The sequence below is a fragment of the Schistocerca gregaria genome, chromosome 5, assembly GCF_023897955.1.
Source record: "Schistocerca gregaria isolate iqSchGreg1 chromosome 5, iqSchGreg1.2, whole genome shotgun sequence".
Classification (NCBI taxonomy): Eukaryota; Metazoa; Arthropoda; class Insecta; order Orthoptera; family Acrididae; genus Schistocerca; species Schistocerca gregaria.
In genome coordinates, this window is record NC_064924.1 from 342,618,844 (window position 1) to 342,629,689 (window position 10,846).

A 10,846-nucleotide genomic window follows, 5' to 3' on the forward strand; every position below is an offset into this window, starting at 1 on the left:
GAGTGTTGCCAGTAGATCAATGTATGTCAGAAGATGCAGTCGTACAATGAGCGAAAGTAATGATAAAGCAAACAATACGCGATCTGTAGCGATTTTAACTCACAGCGCTTTCAGCTGACTATAGTACCAAGGGAAACTTCAATCCTTTAACGCAGTGGTCCCCATACCTTTTTAACCGGGGACCACTTTGACTTCTCTACTGACAGCAAGGACCACAAGGTTCAAGACAAATAAACTGTGTCAGTGGAAAAATGAAAATCAAAACTTTTATCATATTCGTTAAATTCATAAGTAACATGCGTTAATAGTACTATCACAACATAAAAGACAATATTTTAGCAGAAAATTGAATTCGGTTTGCCTCAATGTAATTTTTGAGCTTGTTTTTTCTGTAAAAGTTTAGTGGTAGTTGTGGGGCTAACACTGTTGTTCAAACCTACATACATGTGGTCTGCGGATCACTGGTTGGTAACAAGTGTTTTAACGTTTTGCGGTCAAGATTATGAATACCTGAAGATGCTCACTTCCAATGAGCGAAACTCTGCGTCATATGACAAAAGAAGAGCGGTGTCAGCTGCCAGCGTGTATGTCAGCTTTCAACTAAAAATGTAAATGTCGTGTAGCTAGGGCCTCCCGTCGGGTAGACCGTTCGCCTGGTGCAAGTCTTTCAATTTGATGCCACTTCGACGACTTGCGCGTCGATGGGGATGAAATGTTGATGATCAGGACAACACAACACCCTGTCTCTGAGCGGAAAAAATCTCCGACCCAGCCGGAAACCAAACCCGGGCCTTTAAGATTTACATTCTGTCGCGCTAACTTGGGTTTGGTCGTTGCGGACGTCACATGACAGCCATTAAAGTTTGTTTGTTGATCCTTCCACTCGATTTTTTTTTATTTCAGAGGCCAACCAGCTATCTGGCCGAACACGCTGAGCTACCGTGCCGCATCACTCAGCTATTGGGGGCGGACAGCTTTCAACTGTGAAGCGTAAAAGCCTGCTGCTGATCGTCGTATGAAGCGCTGCGGCAGAACCGAGGCTTTGCGGAGAGACGTAGGCAAAATCACCTTACACCTTGATTGAGGCAGACCCATGAAATAGCCGGCCAAGCTCAACTCAACTATTAGCTTAGGTTCCAGACAGTTGCCGAGCAATGACCGTTCCACGGAAGTAGCAATTGCAACTCACTACCTCCGTTGTTGCAGGCTTGGCGGATTTGTGAACACGAAACGGACGACCGTGTGCAGCGGATTACTTTGAAGACTGACTTTGGATTTAACCAACTTGCCATTGAGTTCTTGAATTTGACGTGATGCTTTCCTGTGAAATCGACCTTTGAGAGGACACAGTCCGTGGACATCAGCATAGCTTAGTTTCCAACACTTTCTACGTCACTGTTGCTAGCGAAGATAAGTGTGCAAGAATCATGTATTCAACGGGCGGAACTTCAACCTTCGCACACAGCAACAAAGAGGTGAGTACTGCGCGCTAAGATGCGCTGGTTTTGGACTGAGGACTATGAAACTGTATAATTCGCCTTTTTAAGTTGATCATTGGGTAATTTCCAAGAATGATTGCCTATAGAAGTCGTGCGGTCCAAACGATACACACCGAACGTGCGATCGTAAATCGATCATGCGACTCTGGTGGCGGGCGTTATGAGTATGTTTACGGTGGTCGCTACAACAACGACAAAAGAAGAGCGTTTCAAAAATACTTGTAATTGCAAAGGAGACGACTTACCTTACTTGTCATCGGTGTTGTTATCATGTGAAAGTCCATGACGGTGCTCTGGATGGATAATTTGGGAGAGTCGAACCATATATTTTTCCTGATACTCGTTCGTTTTCTGCACTGGCAGCGATGAAATTGTAAACAGTATCGAAACAGTTCTTACGAATTTTTACATACTTCGCACCACCACAATCTACACAGCCCCTTCTTTCCTCGTCCGGTGGTACTCCATATTTGCGACAAGAAGCCGAACAATTTTCTACCCTAGATAAACATGGAATTAGATTTTTCCATGTGAGAGAATCATCCGAAGAAACGTCAAGAACACCAGACATCCCACTCACTAACGACATAAATCGTCTGGGCTTCCCTAGCAACTCACAACTAATTCGTGGAGGTATGTAATTTAGAGCAACTAAGGGAACGACGGAAAACAGATAAAAATGACGATCGCAAATGATTGATCATAACGCCCGCGACCAGAGTCACATGATCGATTTACGATAGCTCTTTCAGTATGTATCGTTTAGTCTCCGCGACTTCGATAGGCAATAATTCTTAGAAATTATCGCCATTGTGTCTTGCGTCAGGTCTTCTCTTACTATGTAACGGTCCACAACATTCAGTGGCGATTGCTGCTAGAGAGCATAAGAGCACGTGAACTCGCAAATTTTCGACGTGTTGTGGATTTTTTGGTTATTTTCCTTTGAATGCTGTGAAACGTAACACAGATGCTGCGATTAAAGATACGGCACTGAAATCTACCGCTCTATTGCTCCTCTAGACACCGCCAAACTTGGCATCATGCTTACAAGCAAACCTTCAGTTGTACACGATTTGAGGAGCTTTTCCGCATGCGCAACTCTCGTGATGTAATTGCCTTACGGGCCAAATACATACAGATTTGATAAACAATGTGCACGGTTCACGATGTTCACAGCTAGTCCTTGCCACCCAACTACAAGTTTACGTCTGTGCTACCAGGTGGCAGCACACTGTGGCAGACTTTCATTCCCGTTCGCTCGGCATAACTTCTAGATGGTAGCACACTCCTCACAAGGGGAGCCACAACGTTGGGATCACGCATGTACTTGGAACTTTGAACACTTCTAGTGGGCCATTAAACAACACGATGTGCAAGTAATAAGGCACACTACTCCGGCAATTCCGAGGGAATCACGAGGTAAATCTGTGGTCAAGCGGTAACCGCCACGATAGCTCAACGTGTTGGGTCAGACGGTTAGCTGCCCTCTGTAATAAAAAAAATAAAAATAAAAAAAACCTGAGAGAATGGATCAACAACGAACTTCAACGTGTGTCGGGGGACGTCTGCACGGAACAAATGTAGCGAAACAATAACGAGCTCAATCAGAGGGAAAAAAAATCGGAGCGGTTAGTGTTCGCACTCTGCAGGCAGGTGGTGGACGATGCGGCGGTTCTAATCCCTGTATGACTCACTTATTTAATCTAAATATTTTTCATCTCTGTTCACATAATTTAATTTAAACGATATGTGAGTGGTAATATACTAAAGAAATCAAGTGCACTTTCATGAAGTTGTAGTGAATTTCATATATTATTTGACTGTTTATTATGATTAAATTTTCAAGGACCAGAGACAGACTTTCAAAGGCCAAATCAAACCTCGATAAATAATGATGAGAATGACGTTACTCGCCATCAGTAATATAGTAAATCATAATGCGACAGGACACAAGAGTAATGTAAAACATCACATGTTGCAAGATGGTATTTGTCACACAAGCATGGAAAATGTATTTGTTTTGATTGATTTGTACCATGATATTTGTCATACAGACATGGAAAACGTAAACTGAAACTTCCTGCAAATGCACGTGGTTTTTTCATTATGTTGTCTCTCAAATGCCATACAAATTAAATCATATGACCAGTGATAAAACAATTGTTAAGTAATTAAGATCGAGCTGGAGTCAAACTGTCGTTTAACAAACGTGTGTTTTCCCTTGCTCGAATGCTGACCACTTCACCACCAAGTACTGTAACATACAGAACGTACGTCCAGACACATAAGTCACATAATAGACGGAGAAAACTTGTCTTGCGAATTTCTCGGAATTGCTTGAGTAGTGCACTTTACTACTTACATATTATGTTGTTTTAAATGCCTACTGAAGGCGTACAAAGTTAGAAGTAAATCTGTGATCCCAACATTTCCCCCCCCCCCCCGCCCCCCCCCCCCCCTTTGTCAGATATGTTAGTTCACTCACTATATATTGCAGTTGAATTAGATCAGACGTCAGTAAATTTTAATGTTTTACTGACAGTAGACATATTTTGTGGGTTTCTGAATGAGTTATGAACTGCATCATACAGTAATCCATTTGAGGCGCTGAGAATCATGAGAGCCTAAAGAACCTCACCGTCGATTGTGAGATTGTAGCACCTATTCATGCTTGAAATCTGTTGATCTTATGGTGAGTCAAGTTTATCTGTGCTATAGGCCCACATTGTATATAAGAAGATTCACGAAACTCTGTTATCACTGGTTTCTCAGCTATTCACTTAAATGTGGGACCGACGGCGATGTGCTTTAGGCCCTTATGAATCCAGCGCCTCATTTGTATTCTAGTCAAGTGACCAAGTTGATAGACATCACTACTTGAGTTTAATCATTTCTAAAAACGCCACATTATGTTTGGTGTTGAATCTATTTAAAATGCTAACAGAAAAGTAAAGTTCTGAGGATGCGCCGTGAGTTGTACCTGAGTAGTTCAATCGGTAGGGCACTTCCCTCCGAAAGGCAATCCTCCCGATGTTGAGTCTCGGTCCGGCATACAGCTTTAGTTTACCAGGAAGTTTCATATCAGCGCACTGTGGAATGAAAATTTCATTCTGATAACAGAAAAGTAACTTACCTGGAAAAGTTAGCCGCAAAACAACTGGGGCCTCCGATAACAGATCCGTCGATTGAGAGAGTGACGAAAATGAGCACGGCTACAGGCGAACCTTTAACAAGGAAATGTACAGTTAGTTGTGTTGGTGAAGCGCAACAATATCTTATTTCAATACGGAAGTAAATCCGTGAACTAATACGAGTACCCAGAATGAGATTTTGACTCTGCAGCGGAGTGTGCGCTGATATGAAACTTCCTGGCAGATTGAAACTGTGTGTCCGACCGAGACTCGAACTCGGGACCTTTGCCTTTCGCGGGCAAGTGCTCTACCAACTGAGCTACCGAAGCACGACTCACGCCCGGTACTCACAGCTTTACTTCTGCCAGTATCCGTCTCCTACCTTCCAAACTTTACAGAAGCTCTCCTGCGAACCTTGCAGAACTAGCACTCCTGAAAGAAAGGTGGCGACACCCACAACGTGCTGACATGAGGAAAGTTTTCAACCGATTTCTCATTCACAAACAGCAGTTGACAGGCGTTGCCTGGTGAAACGTTGTTGTGATGCCTCGTGTAAGGGTGAAAAATGCGTACCATCACGTTTCCAACTTTGATAAAGGTCGGATTCTGGACTATCGGGATTGGGATTTATCGTATCGCGACATTGCTGTTTGCGTTGGTCGTTATCCAATGACTGTTAGCAGAATATGGAATCGGTGGGTTCAGGACGATAATACGGAACGCCGTGCTGGATTCCAACGGCCTCGTATCACTAGCAGTCGAGATGACAGGCATCTTATCCGCATGACTGTAACGGATCGTGCAGCCACGTCTACATCCCTGTGTCAACGCATGGGGACGTTTGAAACACAACAACCATCTGCACGATCAGTTCGCCGAAGTTTGCAGCAGCATGGACTATCAGCTCCGAGACCTGGCTGTGGCTACCCTTGACGCTACATCTCAGACAGGAGCGCCTGCGATGGTGTACTCAACGACGAACCTGGGTGCAGGAATGGCAAAACGTCATTTTTTCGAACGAATCCAGGTTCTGTTTACAGCATCATGATGGTCACACCCGTGTTTGCCACATCGCGGTGAACGCACATTAGAAGCGTGTATTCGTCATGGCCATACTGGCGTATCACCCGGCGTGATGGTATGGGGTGCCATTGGTTACACGGCTCGGTCACCTCTTGTTGGCACTGACGGCACTTTGAACAGTGGACGCTACATTTCAGATGTGTTACGACCCGTGGCTCTACCCTTCATTCGATCCCTGCGAAACCCTACATTTCAGCATGTTGCAGGTCCTGTACGGACCTTTCTGGATACAGAAAATGTTCGACTGCTGCCCTGGCCAGCCCATTCTCCAGATCTCTCACCAATTGAAAACGTTGGTCAACGGTGGCCGAGAAACTGGCTCGTCACAATACGCCAGTCACTACTCTTGATGAAGTGTGGTATCGTGTTGAAGCTGCATGGGCAGCTGTACCTGTACACAAACTCTGTTTGACTCAATGCCCAGGCGTATGAAGGCCGTTATTACGGCCAGAGGTGGTTGTTCGGGGAACTGATTTCTCAGGATCTATGCACCCAAATTGCTTGAAAATGATATCACATGTCATTTTGTCTGATGAATACCCGTTTATCATATGCATTTCTTCTTGGTGTATCAATTTTAATGGCCAGTAGTGTATTTCGTTATTGCCCTAAACTGTACTTAATTATGCTTAAAACAAATAAATTCCACAATTTTTTTTCTGTTGTCAGATAAGTTGTACGTATTATTGCTGTTATTGTCATTATTGACAAGGGCTTTAGTTATATAAACTTGTTGATAAGCATAACTGTTACACAGCAGTTGCTATTACTTCTTCTGAATCTAAAAATTTGTTAACACTCAGAATGTATACTCGCGAGCCGCCACTGACAACATTATAATTTTTCCTTCATTAATGTTATTTCATCCTCCTCATCGCACATGGGCGGGGTGTGGGCTGTTGCCTATCGTCAGCCACATGAGAGTAAATTTTTTTTTAAGTATAAAAATTAGCCACATGAGAGTAAAAATTTTTAAACATAATATAAAAATCGGGCATGGCAGTTGTCAAAAATGGATCTTTTATACAGTAGAAGACAGATTGTCAGTTTCGTAAGTTGAATACAAAAGGATGATTTGTTCATTAATTAGAATACAGACACAGGTGAATGGAAGATGAATATATTCACACGAGTATATAAAACAGATTAGCAGTTGCATAAGTGAAAGATAGATGAGTAAAGTGATTAGCGGATGAAGATTGTCAGTGATAAGGGTATCATAAGAACGTAGCATTCTTGTTAGTGCATAGGAGGCTGTTTATGAGGATGGATGTTTGGAAGAGGGACTTGGGAAGAATGAAGAGGGATGCGATTCCGAACCACGGCTTAGGAAGTTGGTGAAGAGGAGTGGAGGGGAAAGGAACCCCGACAAGTGGAGGGCAGATACGATGGTCTAGATCTGGTTAGAAGAGTATGTTGGGTAATGGAAAGCGGTTCAAGTTTGTTTGGAAGAGGATGTGGAGGTGGCGTGTTCGAGTAATGTATTAAAAGAGACGCGGTAGAGTACTAGGGCAGGTGAGCAGTGAGCGGGAAAGCTAAGGGGAAAGGGAATGGGGGGTGTAAATGGTTTGCGAGTAACATAGGGTACTCTGAGGTGTACAAGGTGGAAGAGTAGGATGGGGAATTTTATAAGTTGATAGAGCATGCGGGTGGGGGATAGGTTATGCAGAAGCCGGGGCGTCCGAGAATCTGCAGGACGCGATAAAAGAAGGGAGGAGCGGAAGCCCAGGCCACATTTCCGTAGCAGAGGATGGGTCAGATCAGAGACTTATGAGAGACTTCCAAGGATCGTGGAAGTTTGCAGTCGCCATGTTCGGCGGATTTGTAGTTTTAGTAATTTTAGTCTATTGATTTACTAACCATTCTGTTGAATGGTTAGTAAACTGGGCTTCCACATTAGCCGGTGATCAACTGTTAGTCCGAGGTACTTAAGTGTGTTAGTTAGCTGGATTGAACGGTCGTAAATGTTAAGGTCGTGGGGACGGAAGATGCTGGTGGTTTGGTCTATAATTATTGCCTGGATTTTGGAAGATTTGATTTTAAGGAGACACTGGTTGCACCATAACGTGAACCGATTGAGATGGAACTGAAGGGATCGTTGGGATTTCTGGAGGGCACAGTAGAGGGCGAGGAAGGTGGTGTCATCGGCACACTGGAGGAGATGATCGTGAGAGGTGGGCTTTGGCATATAGGAGAGGAGAGAGGACAGATCCTTGACGCACACCTCAAGTAGAATGGCAAATACAGGAGTTGGTATTGTTGATGATATAAGATTGGTGGTTGGAGAGAAAGGATATGACGAGGTGGATATAATTTATGAGATGTGTGTCTGGACCTTAGAAGGAGGTGGGTATGCCATACACGGTCATATAATTTTTCGAGATCATGGAACAAAAAAACGGCGGATTCGCTATTGGGATAGGAGGTGAGTAAGGTACAGGAGTTGGCCATCGGAATACTACAAAAGATAAGTTTGCATCTCAATGTAGATAACGGCGTTCAAGCAATGAGTACGGTACTGATTTGCAGAAATTTATTCCATTATTTTTGTACATTAAGAGATTCCTGACACTGACAACTTATGATAGGGAACCTTTTGTAACTCTACGCACACTTGCGGGCCCGGTGCACTTGCCGTAAATTAGCATAGCTGACTGTACAGACTAGGCTAGCGGGAGCGCCGCTGCCTTTTGCGTCCTCCTGCTGTCGAATAGTGAGCCACTTGATACAAAATTGTTAAGGCTTTCACACGGAATACGAATCGGTTAACCAAGGCGTCTTCTCTGCCGGCGGACATACAGAGGAACGTCCGCAACACAGAGGCTCTACCACCTCGGTTCAATGGATTACCTAAGTGCCAAAAGAATAACGTTCCACTAAGACCGACTGTTAGCGGTCCTGGCTAACCGACCTACAAACTGGCAAAACACTTGGCCTTTCTGCTCCAGTCGCACGTGGGGGAGACTCACACATACATAAAGAGCTCAGGACATTTCACTGAAAAGTTGCACCAAACGACATCCTTGACAGCGTCGATATTGTTTCTCTGTGTGACGAAAATGCCACTCAGTGACTCTCTGGATCACATCGTTTCCATTTTCCCGCAAGACATCAGGAACCTCTTTCATGCATGTCTCACCACGAGCTATTTCACGTGGAATGGCAATTTCTACGAACTGCTGGAAGACGTTGCTATGGGTAGTCCTCTTAGTCCAGTGGCGGCCAACTTCTTCATGGAACATTCGAAGCACAGGCACTGCACTCGGTGACTAGTAAACCTAACGTGTGGTACAGATACATCGATGATACTTTCGTTGTGAGAAGCCATGGTGAAGAACAGGTAAGTGACTGATTAAGACACTTGATCAGCCTTCTTGCCGACATAAAATTTACCATGGAAGTAGAAACGGACAAGAAACTACCATTCCTAGATGTGCCGGTCACAACGAATGGCGAAAACCCGGGACACAGCGTGTAGCGAAACCGACACTATCTATTAAAGCACCACCGTAGCCATAAAATAGGCATTATTAATACGCTCTTAACGCGAGCAGCACGAATATGTGAGCTGCAGCACCTCAGACGCGAAATGCCAAACCTGGATAGTGTTCTGAAGAACAATGGGTACTCCACAAGTTACATTAGAAGTATAATAGAGCCAAACACTCGGCGAAGCGACAAGTCAGAAAAAGAAATGTCGGATACGGCCTTTCTGCCACACACTCCCAGAGTGACGGACAGAAACGGCCGTATAGTGCGCAGCAAGGCGTAAAGACGATCTTCAAACCAACAAAGAAGATCAAACAGTGTCTTCTATCGGCAAAGGAGAAAAGGGACCCTGTTTGCAATGTCGGGAATATACCGCATACCATGCGCATGCTGAAAAGTTTATGTCGGAATGACTCGACGATCAATGAACACCAGGGTCAAAGAACATTAGCGACATTGCAAGTTGTGGCAGGTGGAATAATCGGCCGTGACAGTGCACGCACTGTACGTTCTGGCTGTAGAGAAGCAGAGAGGCTATAGGATACAAAAACAAGGGAATAACTTCAATAAGAAAGAAGGAAGCCTTAAGGTAAACGGATCCTGGCTTCCCGTGCTGCAGCGAGCGACCGCCGCAGGTAGCAAGAGGAGAACCGCACCGGAAATCACCGCGGAGAAGCCCTCGGACGTTGGTGCGCCAGGTACATATAGCCTGCGGCCGCGAGCTCGGCTCCAGTTCACCATCAGTAATGGAGGGTGAAGCATTGACAATGCCAGCCACTCGTGCTGGTGAAACGTTAGTAAAATCATCGAAGCGGTTCGCTAAAATGCAGTAATGCACAGACATCTGTGGGTCCCAGGATTACCACTTCTTGAAATGCTCACTACCAGTTAAAAGCGTCTTTCTCGGAAAGACGAAGTTAAGCTAGGTGAGCAAAGCTGTGTTTGTTCGGTTTGAGTAAACCAAACGAAGAACATGTCAAGCGACACTGTCTCTGGCAGGCTACTTGAATTTGCCTGCAATCACCCTTATAAACTTTTCAAACTGTTTCTGAGCTTATTACCAAAATCACAAACTGAGACACTGGGCTTATTAATGTTTCCGATTACTGCCTACTAATGTAGCATTAATTTGCACCGTCAGACGGTATATCGTGGCAGATGATACTGGAAGCTAAATGTAAATCTTCTCAACGATCAAGAACTTTATGAGACCATACCGCGGAAATGGCAACAGATCCTTCACCTCAAGGACTGATATACCACCACTAGTTCTATTACGCAAAACTACAATTGTGATTTACAACTACCAACTACTCAAGACAAAAATAATTCTGCCAAAAACAAGTAGTGTAATTTTATCATCAGTGTCTTCGAGAACTGTATCAAAGTGTAAACATCCTTAATGCTGACATCTACTGCAAAATCAAAAAATACAAAGCCAAAATTACGAATATTAGACGACACCACCCGGAAGACATCATTATTAGATCCAAACCGAAAGACATGACCGTAGATGAAACTGTGTCCCTCTGCAAATGATTGACAAAGTCTATGACGAATCCGGACAACTATTACATTACACGAAATAATGCCTCACGCACACATCGACTTCGGTGATATTTTACTGAAGGTAGGAAATAACCT

At 44.1% G+C, this 10,846-nt stretch overlaps 1 non-coding gene across 1 annotated transcript; it reads right to left on the reverse strand.

Annotated features, from left to right (window-relative positions):
• Positions 1-4,884: 4,884 nt before the first annotated feature.
• Trnas-cga (transfer RNA serine (anticodon CGA)) lies at positions 4,885-4,959 on the reverse strand. The gene has a single exon. It is a non-coding gene; the product is annotated as a tRNA-Ser (tRNA).
• Between the last annotated feature and the right edge of the window lie 5,887 nt (positions 4,960-10,846).